The sequence below is a fragment of the Platalea leucorodia genome, assembly GCF_965183815.1.
Source record: "Platalea leucorodia genome assembly, chromosome: 6".
In the NCBI taxonomy this organism is placed as follows: Eukaryota; Metazoa; Chordata; class Aves; order Pelecaniformes; family Threskiornithidae; genus Platalea; species Platalea leucorodia.
Genome location: NC_138828.1, coordinates 66,433,130 through 66,451,609, shown reverse-complemented (window position 1 = coordinate 66,451,609; position 18,480 = coordinate 66,433,130). Strand labels below are relative to the sequence as shown.

At 45.1% G+C, this 18,480-nt stretch overlaps 1 protein-coding gene across 3 annotated transcripts in view; it reads right to left on the bottom strand.

Moving 5' to 3' along the window:
• Positions 1-9,839: 9,839 nt before the first annotated feature.
• Positions 9,840-18,480, bottom strand: part of SEPSECS (Sep (O-phosphoserine) tRNA:Sec (selenocysteine) tRNA synthase) — a 39,460-nt gene continuing 30,819 nt past the window's right edge. For 2 of the 3 annotated variants that reach the window (XR_014228601.1, XR_014228602.1), the window contains one exon: positions 9,840-10,066. The gene's annotated coding sequence lies outside the window, so the exon portion shown is untranslated. Of the gene's footprint in view, positions 10,067-15,347; positions 17,789-18,480 lie in introns of those variants that run through there. The other variant, XR_014228603.1, reaches the window with a different exon arrangement.

The following is an 18,480-nucleotide window of genomic DNA, read 5'->3' as shown; positions in this document are numbered from 1 at the left end:
AAACTAGGAGGAGCTGTGGACTCCCTTGAGGGTAGAGAGGCCTTACAGAGAGATCTAGATAGATTAGAGAGCTGGGCAATCACCAACCATATGAAATTTAACAAAAGCAAGCACCAGGTTCTCCACCTGGGATGGGGTAATCCTGGTTATACATACAAACTGAGGGACAAGAGGCTGGAGAGTAGCCCCATGGAAAGGCATCTGGAGGTTTGGGTTGATGGCAAGTTGAATATGAGTCAACAGTGTGCCCTGGTAGCCAAAAGGGCCAACTGTGTCCTGGGGTGCATCAAGCACAGCGGAGCTACCTCGTTGAGGGAGGCGACTGTCCCACTCTACACCGCACTGGTGCGGCCCCGCCTTGAGTACTGTGTGCAGTTTTGGGCACCTCAATGTAAGAAGGACATCAAAGTATTAGAGTGTGTCCAGAGGAGGGCGACCAAGATGGTGAAAGGCCTCGAGGGCAAGACTTAGCTGGAGTGGCTGAGGTCACTTGGTTTGTTCAGCCTGGAGAAGAGAAGGGTGAGGGGTGACCTCATCGCAGTCCACAGCTTCCTCAAGGGGGGCAGCGGAGCGGGGGGTGCTGATCTCCTCTCTCTGGTGACCAGCGACGGGGCACGAGGAAATGGAATGAAGCTGCGTCAGGGGAAGCTCAGACTGGACATTAGGAAAAGGTTCTTCACTGAGAAGGTGGTTGGTCCCTGGAACAGGCTCCCCACAGAAGTGGTCACGGCACCAAGCCTGTCAGAGTTCAAGGAGCATCTGGATGATGCTCTTAGTCATATGGTTTAGTTTTAGGTAGTCCTGCGAGGACCAGGGAGTTGGACTTGGTGATCCTTATGGGTCCCTTCCAACTTGAGGTATTCTGTGATTTCATGATTCTATGAAATAAAAAAGGCACAACAATAATTTCCCAAAATGGCAGCAAAGCTGTGCTGTTCCCATGAACCAGACAAGACATTTCTCCATGAAGCACGGCTGCTGTGGCCATCCAGGGATGTCACTTTGGGAAGCCTTTGATGCGTCCACCCGTTCCAAGTGGCACTCAACACACTGTCAGGAAACGCAGTCTGGGCTTTGGTATCGCTACAAGGTTTTAAATGTCTGCAAATGCCATACTGGTATGTTAAGCACCTTCTCTAAAAAATACACACCTATTCCACCCCAAAGCCTTTAAGATCCCAATTCTGTGACTCAATTCTGCAACTTTTGCTCGTGCTCAGCTGTTTCATGCAGACCTCTAAAAATCTCGGGGCGCTTTTCAGAAGGGAAGCCTATTTCCCTGCTATCACTGCCCACAATTAATTTTGCAGACAGGGTGTTTTCTGATTTAACTGCGATTTATTTGGCGATCATCTCCCCCTCCCTGAGGAAGAGGAAGGAGGATTTTCTCTTGCTGTCCTCACCTGGGGCATTTCATGCAGCTTTGCCTGCAGCAGCCCTGCTCCACTCAGTGGGGGGCTGCCAGGCACAGACCGCGCTCTCCAGGGCTCTCGGAGACGTCAGGGAGCCTTCCTCGTGAGCCAGAGGAGGATGAGGTGGAAGGGGAGGCAGGTGCAGCAGGGCCGGGGTACTGCACAGGAGGGAGCCGGCACGGAGAGCGAAGGCTTCGTCAGAGGCTGAGGAGAGAGCCTGGAGCGCCAGCAGGACGCAGCAGACGGCCCTGTCGTGCCGAAACTAAAAATGAATGATTGTTTCAGAATATTCAAATGACAGAGAACAGGTGTGTGTGTGGGGGGGTGAAATATAAATATGCATATACATACGCACATATACATTTCCCTAAAAGAACATTAAAAAATTGCTTGTTTTCAAAAGTGATGTCTGTTGTATCCATACAGTAGCCCTGCATAAAAATGAAATCCTCTCTCTTCTTTGAGAAGAAAAACAACATTGAAATAGAGCGCTAAAGAACGAGAAACAACACTGAAATGTGCATTCTGTTGCTTTCCTTCAAATTCCCGTTCATAGGCTCAGGTGATTTTTTATGTAGACTTGCAGGTGCATCCATTTAAGTCATGCCACAAATAAATGCAGTCAACTGCATATGAATGATTGTGCTATCAGATACCCATAGATAAAATGGCATTTCAAATGGGTAACACAATCAAAGAAGCACTCAGACAGCATGTCAATGGGCATGATATAAAAATCTGAACAGGTACATGAGGTGCAAGGATATGCCATGCCTTTAAACAGCCACCAAAAGCGAGTGTGCAGGGGAACATGCGGGACCCCTGGGACACGGCGTGTACCCCGGTGCGGACATGTACAACGGTGCACGTGATCCTCCAGGTGGAGGCTAAATGGAAAATATTCTGATTCCCAAGTGAGTACGGCTCAGACATCTTGTCACTTTGATGTATTACGTTAACACCGTCATTCCTGCTATCACGATGACTCTTTTTCTTTTCCAAAATCTCGGATATTTATCTTGCAAAGAGAAATGGAATCAGATGAACATTTAGGAGCACATAAATATTAAAATAAATACTCTGATGTGAAAGTTGTCAGCTCTGTTTCTTCAAGCTCAGGAAGGTATTTCTCACACAGCCTCATTTTTGCTTCTCAAACCTTTTTTCATAAAGCCCCTGCTTTATTAAGTATAATATTAATGTAAATGCAACGTAATGTAATGTATTAATGTATTTTTCCAGCAGCTTGACAGAAGTGGACATTAGTGGACAGAAAGCTGTTGATCTGCTCACCTCATATAAAATAAGGAGTACAGAAGGAAAGAACACTTCAACCTTTTGTCTGAGAAAATTTAATTTCTAGGTTAATTTGCAAATAAAAATGAGTTTTGTTGGATCACGACCGACCACCTGCCCAAATTAAGAAATTTGAAAAAAAATGGTGGGTGAGAGGAAAGTATGTCAGTAGAAGTGTTCCCACTATGAGGCCTCTTAATTGCTTGTGACCCTGCTGTGGAAGAAAGTATGGGAAAATTAATGCTCTGAGCAATATTAATCTTGCTGAGTGTTTTTCTTTCTTTCTTTCTTCACTCATGGTTGATGTGACCTTTTTGGACTCCAGCTGCTAGAGGAGATGTACTGCAACATGCAGAGTACATTATTATTATCTTGAATGTTCTCCAGGTTTCATACCAAATGTTTAGTCTGCTTGGTCAGGATTAAATGTCCTTTGCGTTTGACTTCCAAAGATTTCTATTTCAGATCGCGCACCTGGTATGTTACTGCGGTTTTCCTTTAAAGAAGCGCAAAAGCAGTTTTCTTTGCTGAGATGCAGCACTACAAGATAGGCTTTTATGAAAACTATGTTAAACAAATATTCTCAGAAATCAAACAAAAGTACAGCTTGCCAAATCCTGCTTTGGGACAGCTGGCAAGTCCTCTGCAGTGACACCCTGCTCACCAGCCCCGATCTCTTACCCCAGAGGTGTGCTGCGTGCCGTGTGTTGTGGAGGTGTTATTCACATTACACCAGGAAAAGAGGACTTGGTCACACGTACTGTCCTTGCTTTCGTGTTTTCCAAAAGGCCCCTAAACAGGAATTCACAGTGGCTCCAAACCCCCAGATCTGGAAAGGACTCACTATGGAAAGAGGAACAGGCAGCACAATTTGGGGTGCCCCAGAGGTTTCCACACAAAGCTTCACCTCCGGTCCTACCCTGCAGTAAGTCTTCTTGAGAAAAGGTATTAGTAGTATATTAGCACCATGTGTGGAATAAAAACTTAATAGGTATAACAATCCACATGCCTTTCTCTTTCTTCACTTGGAAATGCCTCAGACACTAAAGGAGCTGCAAGTTGTTCCCTGAAGAGCAAAATGAATGGAGTCTGACCGAAGGCTGTGCATCCGCATCCCCCCCACGCCTCCCCTCCCTGCAGCATCCTCACCCACCCGGGATCTGCACTTCCCCGCTACCCCAGCTTCCGCGACCTCGTGCAATGGTTGCCCTCCTTCCTAGCAGCCCCATGCCCCATCGCCGTGCCTGCCAGGTGGGTAAGAAATTGGAAGTACCTCCAGCTGGTGTGGGGCTCTGGGTGTGCCGCACCCGGCTGCCGCCGAGCGCTGGGTGCTGCGAAGGGTGAGCAGAACGGGGAGCGGTGGAGCGCTCCTTGCCTGCCCCCCTTCTCTTCCTCCCACTGGCTGCCAGTGGGAACTCGGGATCTCTGCGCTCTCCGTCCTTCTCTCCAAACTGGTTCAAACAGAATGAGTTCAAAGCTATCAAAGGGTTCTGGCAAACAGACCCAAATGCAAACAGACAGTGCAAGTAACAGAAGTCTCATTTCTTTAGGACACCAGGCAAAAGAAAAACCCCATAGAGAGGATGAAAATTCTATGAGAAAAAGAGATTTTTGTATTTGCAGGATGACTGCATTTCACTATTTTGCGATGTGAAATTTGGTATACTATTTGACCACCTAACCCCCCCCCAAATCAATAAGGAATTTTAATTTTTTTCTTTCCACCTTAAATTTGGAAAAAAATATTTCGAAATTAGACTTGTGAATGAAAGTAAAATTCATCCTTTGTATTCTTAAGGACAGAATATCTATAGCTTGGCTACAGAAAAAGTGGTCCACTTGTGGGTGGATTATGTCCTTTGAAATCAATGAAACAGAATTACTGTATCTTTTTCCATGTATGGCCAAAGCTCAGATAACCTTCAGTCCCTCAAAAGCATAGGCACTTGAAAAGAAATCCTTAGATAACCCATAATTTCAGATAATCCACAAAAAGAGACAGGGAGGCTGTGGGAGAAGGAAAGCAGGCTTTGTGGGAATCATGTCAAGGGACTATTAAGATGAAGAAGGCTAGATTTTGCCTTGTATATACCTGTTTACTGACAAATTGTACAATTGGCTAATAAATTTTAATGCCATTTGATCAACTGCAGTTCCCTGACCATTTCACCTCAGTTCAGCTTATTGATTTCATGTGCACTGAACTACTTCAAACCTTGCCATTCAAACCAGGACTGCTGGGTACAGCACCCTTATGGAAAAAACAGCCACTAGGTTTTAGCAGAGGACCAGTTCTCTGCATTCCCAGTTTCCCTGAAAATGACCCCACATTGGCTTCTGCACATTTGAAATGAAGCTAAAGATTATGTCCGTCACACAACAGACATTCCTCAGCTTGTAGGTTGTAAACACCAGGTTTATTTGAAGTAGTCAGACTTAATCTGACACAGCTTTATTTATGCTAGAAAGTGCTATGATATCTTCTGAATTTCAGGAAAGTCAAACCCCATTTGCTGAGCAAAGGAGGACAGGCAGAACAGTCCAAGATTACCCGAAGAGATGCAGAGCAGCTTGGGTATATTGGCAGCATAGCATTAGGTGCCATCTTTGCTAGGTTTTTCACATCTTCCTCCTAATTTCTATGTGGTTTCGGTCCACGGTGCAGCCTGGGCATGCTAAATGAAGCGTGAAGGGAGCAGCGCTGGCTGAAGGGGAAGGGGCCCTGTCAAGCCCTGCCTGCTCCTTTCTCTCCCTTGTAAGTCTGTTCTGCTCTGTTTCCACCACAGTATTTATACACTGGAATATTTGTAGATGTTTCTGCCTCTTCACCAGCTCTTTCTTCATAAAGCAACTACCTGAAGGCGGGTTGTTCATTGCTGGATGCCCTCCCACTTGTCTTGCCCACATGGAGAGCATCAGGATGGAAGGAGGCTCCTCCGATGCCGTTTATACTCATTTCCATGCGAGAGTCCCTCCCTTCGTTTTCTCTTATTCCAGTCCCATGAAAATCATGTGTGGTAACCACTGTGCTACAGGGTGTAAGTAGTATTTTCACTAAGTATGTTCTGTGTTTAATGATGTTACGTTATGTAAAAAAATGTTTTATATTTATAAAATATGTTTTTATTTTACTATGACATGCAACCTAATCCAGTGCACTGAAAAGCTTATCCCAATGTATGGTAGATAGCAAAGAAGGCAGGTTTAAAACTGCAAGTATGAAGTAGGTGGAAATAATGATACGGAGACCACTAGCTTACCATAATCATAACACCATTTTGCCTAATTTGGCAAGCTATATCACAGACTGAAATTTAATTTAAGCAAAGGATAAAATTGCCAAGTCCGTCTGTATTACCTGTGTCAAACAGCTGAGCAAGACTCATTTAAATTGATTTGAAACAGTACAAACGTTCCCATGTAACAAGCTCAGGCACATCCACGTGTGTATTTTAGCAATTAAAGAAGGGGCACACGCGTGGGAAGGGCTGAGGAGCTCAGCGCTTACACTGCCGTTCCCCTCTGAAGGCAACACAAAGTCCCCGCTCGGGCTTTGAGGGAGCAAAAGCTAAAACTGACGTGGGTGATGACTTCAGGTGTGTAGCTCCAAGCGCACTTTTCCCAGCCCTGTGCTGCCCATGGCTAATTACCCAACTCAGGAAAGCTTCCTGCCATTGTTCAAAAAGTTTTTTAAAAGCTGTCCAGGCTTTTCACCCAAAATGTTCTTGACAAAACTTGAATTTTTCCTCTTGGCTCTCCTAGCCTGTTCCCTTGCCAGCAAAGGGAGCCTGCCCTCTCCGTTCACCCCACTGCTGGAACGTGCCAGGAGTTACCTCAATCTGCCTACACCTCCCTCTGCTCCAAGAAACCGTATCCAGACCAGCCCTGGCACTTCCCAGCTGCCACTATCACGCCACATCTCAGCGCTGAGAGGCCGGTTGGAGGAGGAGACGACCAGCAGTGGGTGAAGATCGAGCCAGGGACCTCGAGAGAACTCAGCCCATAGGTGTCCATGGGACCTGACGGGCTGCACCCAAGGCTGCTCACAGTGCTGGCTGCTGCCCTTGTAAGGCCAGTGTCACCTTTCAAAGGTCTTGGAGAGCAGGGGAGGTCCCCAGAAACTGGAGGAAGACAAATCTTGCACCTGTCTTTTGAAAAGGCCAAAAGCACAACCTGGGGAACACAAACCAGTCAGCCTAACTTCCCTGGGACCTGTCCAGTTTAACATCCTTATCAATGACACCATGAGTGCATTCTCATCAAGTTCATGGATGACACCAAGCTGGGGGACCAGTCAGTACACTGGAGGGCAGGTCTGCCATCCAGAGGGACCTGGGCAGGCTGGTGGAATGGGCCAGCAGGCATCTCCTGAAATTCAACAAGGACAAATGTGACGTCCTGCACTTGGGAAGGAAGAGTCCCCTGCAATGGCACAACCAGGGCCAAGCTGGGCTTGAGCCAGCTGTGTGCCCCAGCAGCAACAGTGGCCAAGAGCAACCAGGGCTCTGGAGCAGGAGCATGGCCAGGAGGTCCAAAGGAGTAACTAAACCCCTTTACTCAGCAGTAGTGAGACCACGCCTGCAGTCCTGTGTCCAGTTTTGCCCCCCCCCGTCAAATAAAAGAAAGAGGATGATCAGCTGGGGTGAGTTCAGCAGAGGGCCCCCAGGCTGGCCGGCATCTGGACCACTTCCCTGTGAGGACAGGCTGAGGAAAGTGGGCTTGTCCAGCCTGGAGAAGAGATGGCTTTGGAGGCACCTAACAGCAGCCCCCCAGGATCTACGGGGAGGTCACTGAGGAGGCGGGGCCAGGGTCTTCACTCACAGAGATGCATGGTAGGAGAACGAGAGACAACAGATGATGAAACAAGAGAGGTCCAGCCTGGATAGATGGAAAAAGGTTTTCCCCCAGAGGACAATCAGGCAGTGGGACAGCTGCCCAGAGAGGCTGTGCAGTCTCCGTCCTTGGGAGTTTCAAGGAACAGCTGTATCAAGCCCTGAGAAGCCTGGTCTGACCTCAGAGCTGGCCCTGCTCTGAGCAGAGGTTGGACCAGCGACCTCCTGAGGTTCCTTTCAACCTAAATCATCCTGTGATCACATGAGTCTGTGGTAATGGAGCCTTGTTTACAGACTCCATAAACAAGGAGCCTGGTTGTAGGTGGTGTCACTGAGAATAAGAAATGCAACTTTGATTTTTTTTGCCTTCCCTATATTTAAATTCTCATTAAAAATGATGGATTATTTCAGGGTTTTTTTTACATCACCCAGATATATTCATATACACGCACGTCCGTATATATAGAAACAGAGAGCGTCTGTGCATTTTCCTCTGTGTATTTATCCACTAAATGCATGTTTTATAATCCTCAGTGTTTTGCAAGGCTACAGGGTAATCTGCTTCATTCAGTAGTTACTCTTGCTCAGGAAATGCACAACAGTCACAAATGCTCCACAGCTTGGTTGCTGGGTAAACCGGAGCTCATTTGTATTCAGCACCCTGCGTAAAAGTGATAAGAAGCCAAATACTCCTAGGAAACAGCACAAATGAAATACAGCACGCAGGAGGCAAAGTATTTATAGAAACAAAATATCAGCATTTTCCACACATTTACACAAAGCAATTTCAGTCTTTTCATAGGAAAAAAAGAACATCTCTGGCACTCATTTACTCATTTCCCTGCAGTCATATATTTTGGCCAAAAAGCACTGACTACATAGAAAACCTTCAGGTCACAGCAAATTAAAGATCAATGACAACCTAAAATAGACGCTGTCACATTTTCAGTCCTAACATGTCTTTGTAATAAGAGCATTGTTTTAGTAAGTAAATAACGTGACATTTCTGCTTCAATGGGATTTTAGCATCATGGCTGAACCCTGGCCCTGGATCCCCAGCCTGCTATGAGAGAAAGAACTGTATCTGCATTTACCTCCTTGGGACCTCTGGACTGATTAGCTGAAGTCCGTTAAGTGCGAGACAGAGGCTTGCTGATCAGAAAAGCAGCTGACCACATCCTCCTTCATGCACGTGCATCAGCCGTGGCTCTGTTGAGGACCGTGAAGCCTTGCTGCGTGCGGGTGCGATGCCCGCCCGCAGCCCTGGGGACAAGCCCCCTGCCCTGCAGCAGGCACCGGACCTGCCCTGGCTAAGGGTGCTCCGGGCAATTTGGCCAAAATGCTTCAGCCGTGCTCAAGGGAAGCAAGGAGAGGACTGCGACAGCCTTTTAAAGGACTAAACATTTGCATCCCACTCATGTCAAACCGGCAGCACTGGCCGAGGGAGAAGCGGGTCAGGCTAAGCCCCCATCGCCTGCCCGTGTCTGGTGTTGCGGCTGGTGCCTGCCCCGCTGTCCCCTCCCCGCGTGCGCCAGGGCCCGTGCTGCTGCCTCCGTCACCCGGCCGGCAGAGCAGCCTGCCCTCTGCCTTTACATGACCGGTAGGAAGGGAGAACTATTTTTAAATTGTAGGTGGTTGATCTAAGTCTAACGGCGACACTTTAAGACTCTGATTTTGTTACGTGTACTCGGCCCTCCTTGAGCGTGTGGCTCATATAGTCTTATGAGTAGCATTAAGCCTACGCAATAACACTTATGGACTGGAGCAAAAGTATGATTGTTCAGTCATTCCACAGTAAAGTAATAGAAAATATAACAATTTTTGCAGGAAGCTTACAAAATAAGCACCTATGCAGCTAATTCCAAGTATTATTCCCATTTGCCTAATGATGTGAGTAAAGGTTGGGAGATACCATCACCTGTACCTTCTGCTATGATCCCTAAACTTAAATCATTGTTCCTTATTTATGGATTTTGGGGGTGGGGATTTGGGAATGCATGAAAAATATATGATAAAATCCCAGCTGAAGTGTGAATTTATCTTTTATTGCTCTTTTATGGCTGGAGTTTTTATTAGGAACATTGAAAAATAGGAAAAACAAGACAAAATGTTGGAACTGTCTAATACAAAGGAAAGAAATAAAACAGTGAATAAAAGAAAGCATCTGAACTGGGAAACAGCAGAAAGACATAAAAATTTTTTTGCTGCTGTAGCCTACAACCGAGTCAAAAATATTTTAGACAGAAATGGTCTTATCTATTAGTAGAAAAGACATTAAATTTAATGGTACTAAGTAATCTTTTGTACATCTCTCTATTAACCTTGTTCTCTTCAATCTCTATCAAGGTTAAATAAGTGACTAAACACGTAGCGGTCAACACAAGCCAGTGACTTACAAACAGCAAAAGGTAGGCTTGGTCACCACTGGAGGCTGCGCGGCCGGAGCACGCGGTGCTGTTGGTTGCACGTAGCTCGACAAGGCATTTTCTTGAATCTGTTTTCTGTCTGTAGCTACACACACAGTGTCTGCAGGTAAAGCAAAGAAATTTAAAAAAATGTATTCCTGCAGCACAGGTTTCTTGCTCAACAGGACAGCAACCTGCAAAGCTTCAAATCTGTTCCTACTTGGCAGAGGAGTGATAATATGTAGCAGTCCTAGACAAGCCTGATAAAATGGAATAAACTGGGGAAAAAAGGATGCAGTTATAAAATGTTTGCAAACCTGATCCCAAAGCAGCTGCAAAACAGCAAATCCAAGACTCTTTCTGGCCAAAAACGTGGAGGCCCTGGAAGTTACTCTGCTTAGGAGAAATTGATGTAATGCTGTCTCTTACAGAATTTCTGAGCCCTGTTCCTTCGGGCATTGGAGGGATTAAGTAAACAAAGACAGTTTCTGTGCTTCTACCAAGTCTCTTCCAGACAGAGTATTTCCAAACCTGCCCCTCTGGGCTTTTTCTTAGGGTCACACTTATTTAGGGTAGGTCTGACTTTCTGCTCAGTTCTGTGTTTTTCTCTTCCCTTGCATCTATAGTCAAGCATCAGAAAAGTTCCTCTTCCCACATGATTCTCTTTCTTCAGTGAATTTACATATGTCTTATACTGTGTCTGGTGCTGATATTAAGTGAAAGATGGTTGCTTCACCAACTTCTATAACACAGCTAGATTAGTATAAAACCTATTGGAAACAAAGATGACTATTCAAGCTCAGGACATCTGTTTCACTCTTCAAGACACTTACTGATTTACTAAGGTCTTTAAAATTAATGCGGACACTCCATTACATTTTGGATCATATGGTTAACCTGATCCGGTTTCTCCAGAGCTGAAACAAGGACATCAATGTTTCCAATTTGTGTACCCAAACAGCATCTCTTTTCCTCTTATCAGATTTCTATTTCCCGTGCTAGGACCCTTGTCTACATTTCAGTACTCATAAATCATACTTATGCAGCAAAATAATTTCTTTTATTGTGAAGTCTCTTACAGGGTCAGCAAGATCTTATCTAGAGCAATGCACGCACATTAGAAGTTGCAGTTTAGGAGTTGTACATTTCAGTTAAAGAAAAAAAGACAGGCTGGGAAAATAAGCTAATAGCTCTCTGTACGAGGTCTAGGTGCTGAAACCTCAGTAAAGTATCAGATGGACCTCGAAGGCCACATGAGGGAGGGCACAGGCCTCTTCCCTCCCAAAGGGCAGGAGGATAGGTAAGGATCAGTAACAACAGCTAACTCAGGGCAGGCTGGAGGGAGAAAAATGAAAACCTGATGTGGAGGTGCTAGATTAAACGATTGAGGCATCCTTTCTGGTGCCTTGACCTTTCAGAGAAGAATGATTACGTCTGCAGTCAAGCAGGCTGCACAGCCTGGGAATTTGGGCATCACCTACAGAATGTGGTTTTCAGAAGTGAGGTGGCCACCTCTCGAATGGCAGGGTTGGTGCCTCACTCTGGTGGCTCCTAAGTTCAAAAGGTGGCCATGCCCAAAACTGCCCAAGACTTAGGGCTCCAGATCAGGCATACTTAAATTCAAAGGAAATACAAAACCAGGACATTTCTTTGCCTCTGTCCCCATGAAAGCCTTGAGCCACTACGTTTTCTTAAAGCACCTTAACATACCGTGGGATCAAGGCCTTCATGAAATACAGTTCCAGCCACTACTTTTAAAATATCATTATAAGTGTCAGCTTCCCTGAACAGCTTTCTGATCACTATTCCTCAAGGAAATGACAATCTATTCTCAGTTTTGCTCCAGGCAATTCTCTAAGCCTCGAGGGAAGAGTCTTAGCCTGAGGCTTAGAGTCTCCTCTGGAGGAAGAGGAGGGATGTACTTCATCTTTCCAGGTGTGCCAAGGAGGGGGAAAAAAAAAATCCCTTCAGTGTTGATTAAACTGAGCAGAAAGAACAAATAGGTTGGCGACCTGTGGCCTGATGGCTCAGGAGGGAGGGGGCAGTGCTCCAAGATTGCCACTGCTCTTTGAGTGAGTGGTGTAGGTGCCCCAGCTGAGGCCTGGCCGGAGAGCTCCCATGGCTGCCCACGCCTCCGAGTGAGGCACTCCGGTCCTTCGGATATATCATAGGGCTCAGTTCCTATATTTTTAGGTCAAAAAGACTTCTGGCAGCTTCTTTATAAAGACTCTGGGGACTGTGGATGCCATTCAAAGGGGTCAGGGAGCGCAGCATTGCACTTTGAGGTACCCGTGTCTTTTTTTGCTTCTGACCGTTAGGAAATAAGCCTCCAGGGAAGCAGTCTCTTACCAAAAGTGTTCTGGCCTCGACATACCCTCTAGCAGAAATCAAAGGGAGCTGAGGGATGTGAACTGGCCATACCGTACCTCAGAGGCGCTGGAGATGGCAGCTTTCCTCCTCTTACAGGTTATGCTCCACTCCAGACCCAGGCTCATAGACACCACCCAGAAATACCCCAGTTAGCACATCCTCAGTTTTGAGTCTATGGCTTTTTATGGACCACACTGGAAAAAAGAGGCTTAGCATAGCCATTACAAATGCAAATATGTACCCTGAGTATCACAGCTACAAAAGGAGGGATGCTGGTCTCCGGTGCGAAGGCTTGGCTCATGCAGTCCCTCTCTGGTCCAGCAGTTACTGGCACTGCTCGGCTCCTGCGCAGGGCTCAAGACAACGTAACCTGCCATGCTGACAGCTGAACGGTGACAAGCCTGGTTCCCCCCATCGATGCAAATCTAACGTCCTGACTTGCATGGGGAGAATTAGCACTACAGTTTCTGCTAGCCGGAGTAACGGGATATTGCTCTGAACCAGACAGTCACAGAAAACAGAAAATATCTATTGGTTTGAGTTCTGAATCAATGAGCTTAAAGAATATCCTTGCCTAAGATAAAAGACTGAAGTCACCAGAGTTATTCTATACCATGCAACTGACTTTGCTTTCTGTTTATATCACCTTTTTCTTTCTCTACATTGTCCCTTTTGCTTTCAAAAGCAGAATTTTAAAAAAGTTGTATTAAAGATGAGTTTGAGTGAAAATGATTTATTTGTTTTGGAACAATGCTAAGACCCATTTCGAGAAAGAATGGAAAAATACAGTCAAGATCAAAGAACTTTGAACAAAGACAAAGGTAAGCTCTTCGGGAGTGCAGCCAAAGCTCTGGGTGTGGGAATCACATTCCCAGAAGTTCCTGCTTGACAGCTGGCTGCAACCAACTGGAGCGCTGGGAAAACCCACAGACCAGCATGCAAGAGCGACTAAAGGTTATAGCAGCAAAGAAGGAATATGGAAAGATGAGATTAATCTGCTGGGAATTGCATATTTATCAAGAATAGGCTTTGAGGAAGGTCTGCCAGGAAGATGAGGCAGGTGGGAGAATTTGCTTGAGGAACAAATGGGAAGAACCCTGTACTGAATTTGGAAATAGTTAGCACCACCTATTGGTGACCATATTAGATGGGAAAATGCTGGCATATTCCCAAGTACACTTATGCAGATAAAAGAGAAAAGCCATTGCTACTATGATGTTTGTTTTTATAATAGATACTTGAAATATTTATAAAGATGAGATTCTTAGTTGCACTCCTTGTGACATACTTTAGGTTGATTCTCAATAATGCCCTAACTACTTGGAAAATACATAGTTTTGACCTTAACAAGATATGATTAGGCCAGCATTATATCTGACCTCATTTCAATTAAAATAAGAGAAAATCCACTGAGAAGCCTTCCCCGTGTCTCTCACACTTATTGGTATTTAAAAATACATGCAAAAAACTCCATACGCACTAACAAGCAGCAGAGTGGAAAAGACTACAAGGTAAATATCTGCAATAAAGAACTTGGTGCCTTCTCTCCAAAGCCCATCTAATCAATCAAAATGTATTTTGCTCTGCATATTTGCCTATTATATTTGCTGACCTGTGTGAGTAAAACTTACAGATATTGGCAGTCTTGTGCTTTTCGGGAAAGGAGATTTCAAGTAGGGTGCCATCCATCTTAGCATCGGTGCTCTTGGGAGCTGTTTAGAAACAAGCTAGGACCTACAAACAATCTTGGGTTGTTCAGGAGCTTTAAGTTAGCACTTGTCCTTGTTATAGGAATGGTTACTGAGCGGTTACCAACAGTGAAGGTGTTTCTATAGTGGCACATGTGACTTGGACATGGAGCAATCCAGTTGCTGCCCTAGTAAGCCTACAATTTAAATGCATTAATTTGTCTATTCCCTGCGCCCATCTTCTTTTATTTGTCCGTTTTTTTTTGTTTGCGTTTGTTTGGGTTTTGTTTGGTTTTTTGTTTTTTCTTTTTTTTTTTCTTTTTTTCTTTTTTATTTTATTGCTAGCCTGTTAGCTAGAAACCTCCACTCAGAGGAATCAGACTGGTCGGCAGTTCAGACAGGTTAAACATGAGTGGGAAAAGCCTGTGTGGAGAGACTTGATGAAGGTCCACCAGGAGCTGTGGTCATTGCCCAGGCTGATGCCAAATACCAGCGCAAGCCTCAGCTTTCCCTGAAGTTCATTCGCTGGTTGTTAACAGCCGGTAGGATCAGGCCCCGCTCCTGCGAGCTCTGTTAGCATCTAATTGGATTTGTTCAAAGGCGTTCCCAAAAAGCGTTGTTTTATCTCATGCCTGGGTTATCTTTCTTGCATTTAACAATCGGTTAAATAAAGGGCACAGGCAAGAGCAAACAATTCTGCTGGGACCTGCCTGCGCTTGGCCCAGCCGCCTGGCAGCGATCAATAACCTGCTGATGTCCCAGCTCTCGTACAAACGCAAGGCGGCCTGAAACGCAGAGTGCACAGTTTATGTCTCTGTCTACTGCATGTGGATATTACTTAATTCTTTAATGTCTGACATTTCTGAATGCAGTTGTTATTTCCATTAGCTATTACAAATATCAGGATTTCACAAAAATCTTGGAAAGGTATTTGTGTACTGAAAGCATTCACGTAAAATGTGGAATCATACGGGAAATTGTGTAGGTATGGATTAAGTGTGGTTTAGGTGATCAGAATTTACAGCACTTTTAGTTTTTACTAAGAGAATAGTTTAAATTAAACTATTGGGATTTTTTTTTAAATATATCTCAGAAATGACTCGTTTTGTTAATTTCTGCCTTTAATTTTAGGTATTTTTGTACGCCTTCTATTTATTTTATTGCTGAGACTTTGCAGTAAAATTGAAACCAGAGCTCAGCAATGCCCTAAGTTTGGACAGAAATTATAACCTCACTGGAAAACAAACCAAATCTCTGTATACATGCAGTGTATGCTGCCGCTGCTCTGCACTCTCTATCTGTTAAAATGCAAACAAAAAGATCTACTCTGAGATAGCACCAGAAATAAAATTAATGTTTCCAACTGATAGTGCTGAAATTTTTGCTGTCAAAATCTTATTTTAGACACATTGCTTTCTGGAAAGCTACAAGTAACAGCTTAAAAAAAAAAAAAAAGACATTTTATAATATGACCAGACTTCCGTTGCATGAGGATAAGTTACTGCCTTAACTTTAAGCAAGCTGTATTAAACTTTCCTAAAACCAGAGACTTCAAAGGGAGGATTGGCAGTGTGCAAGAGGCTATGTAGCTATCATTGCTGAGGTACTTCAAATACTTAAGAAAAATGTCTGTTGACAGGTCTGAAAAACGGCATTTTCTGGCAGCGCATATTCAGTGAACTGAGAGCTATAGAAACGGTGACGGCTTGGTGTCACTTCCCTGCTCCTCCAGTGTACCTCTGGAAGGAAATCAGAGGTCTTTGTATTTTCTAAGCTCTCAGATCTAAGATCTTAGGCCCTTTGAAATTATCAAAGGAGTCAGCTAGTCAAAGCCACCAGCCTGGAAAATGGGAGCTGCTGCTTTTACCCCCGTACATGCTATAATGTGGTATTTGGTCTTGTGAATCCTATAGCAAACCTTATTCAGGCAAAAGGGTATTTATTCTTGCTTAAGTAGAAAACAGTTAAAAATGGAAGAGTTGAAGTAATCTGCACCTTAAAGAGAGACGCAAGGACAGGAACAGCATGTGTCCTGAGCTACCTGTCTCGGGCATCAGACTTTGACCTGCTACTTTGGGCTCTCCAAGGTGGAACCAAAGGGCATAACCAGCATCAACCAGCCCAGCTACACAAAAGGCAACTGGCACTCGGAGGCGATCCTTCTGTCTTTACTTTGTTACCTATAAAATGGGAAAGATACTTACTTAGCTCCATCTCACAGAATGATGGAGAAATCCATGCTTTCCATTTCAGGTTTTGTAGACCTCAGGCAAAACTAAAAAACACACGTGAGTGTTGTACGATCAAGATCATGAAATAAAGAATGAAATTGAATTTTTAAATTAGAAGATTTAGGGGTTTTTTGTACGTGTAGAGGCTTCTCCGAGATCGGCTTTTGCCATTTTTATGCCAGCCGCTAGTTTCTGCTAGTTTCTTTTTCTTTTTGGAAGGCCTTGAAGCAAGTCCCTCATGATGTACGTGCTCTTAGTCTGGACCAGTGACACGATCAATCTTGCGAGCCACTGTCATCCCCTGCACTTTCATGACACAATGCTTACACTGCTATATTTTACTGAGGAAATGAGGTCATCCAAGACTCTCAGACTCCTAAATACAAACGCCTGTTACTGTAGAGTAAAGCAGAAAAACAGGAGCAACCTCAACCCCAGTGTGACTGGAGAGCAGAGCAGCCTGAACAGCCCTGTCACACAGGACATACGATCAGGATATATTTGTGCATGGGGCCATATAGCAAGTCCCATAGCACAGGATTTCTGCCAAGGAAATCTGTTTCTCTACATCCAACACAGGGGTGAGGAAGAGAGAGAGGAGCTTCAGGACTGCCCCATAAATGCAAATAATATCAGCACTGCTGTGGTGGAACAACAAAACTGGAGCAAACAGTGGGGAGGGGGAAGCTGAAGCCACCTTATCATGTAATAAATTCATGCCTGATCAATAAAGACGCAAAAGCAAATAGAAACCCCCTGGCGTCCTGCCTGCACAAAGGACTGGGGTAAGGCTTGAATTAGGGCTAGCCCCTTCAGAGAGCTCTGGAGTTACAGCTCCGCTACTCCACACCGAATTTCAGATCCATTTAAACCTTTTCCGAGCAGTTCCGATCAGCGCTTTGTGGACACCAGCTGCAGCCACGGCACTGCCAGCCATGGTCACACTGGCTCGGGAGGCAGCGCTGCCTGCCGTGGGCCCCACCTCGACCGAAGGTGGGATGCAGAAGGTGGGATGCAGCCGCAGAAATACAAAGCAGCAGCATGGACAAAAACCAGGCCGTAAAGTAAAAGCCAGGAGGAGAACACACAGCCACTGTAAGAAAAAAGGCAGGGGGTGACAGCAACCTGGTAGACTAACAAAGGAGGAGGGAGGAGGAGCTGTTAGCAGGGTGAGAAGATTTATCGTTAAAAAAATACCCTGCTCTTCCCAACGTGTTTATTTTGGGAACACATTCATTGTGCATGTGCAGCTTATCTCTGTAGCTCAGAGAAGAGTATAGATCAGCTCTCCGCTGTCACCTCGACTGACAGACAGCTGCTGCTGCGGCAGAGTGACAGCTGAAAAGCTGCACGATTGATTCCAATACCGTCTTGCTCCATTGCAGCTAACGAGGGGCTTGTGTTCATTCCGCTTTTATTGAAGTGATTTCTTCTAATTGCCCATTTAATGCCTTAAAAAAATACCAGGAGACACAGGTCAGCGCTCCAGTAAGCTGATGTTGGGGCAATGTTTTCCAGGTACAAATGAAGATTTGCTTACGCTCAACACAAAGGCTGCAGAGAAAAAAAATTAATGATCTTATCAGGTAAAGCAGGTGTTGTGGTCACACCACCAAGGTCACTAGCATTAACAAAACACTCTCAAAACAGAATTGTGGCATGTTCCCAGCAAGGTGCTGGAGTGTTGTAGAGATAATGTGCTCAGCCTCGAGGGGAAAAAAATATGATGCGCTAACACTCACGAACAGCTGTTAATGGCAGAGTATTGTGGACAAGGAGAAGGATGTTTGACCTACCAGTCCTTTGGAGGAAGATGTAAACAACTGGCCTGATTCCCCGCTGCCTTGCCCCTGCTATGGCCTTCTATGCTGTGCCAAGTAAATGCAGCATATATGCTAAATGCTCCCACGTCAAAAGAGCTGAGTTTTACCACCACTTGCACAGATATAAAAATCTACTGAAAGTGCAAGGTAGGGGAAAATTAGGGCCTCTAAATGCAGCAAGAAGGGCTTATGCAAGAACGAAGCGAACAGAGACTCAGAAATGCAGTTATATACCGACTAAATGAAAACAGCATCTTTTAACTCCGCTAAATGGTGCCCCAGGAGCCTCGTGAGTCACAGCTACTTGCTTCCATGACAAAAATACATTGTTATTGCCTCTTCCTGAGCTCACTGCAGAGCCATCGCACCTAGAAAAAACACAACTCCCTTCTGGATCAGCAGACCAAGTAACTGAAGGCCAGC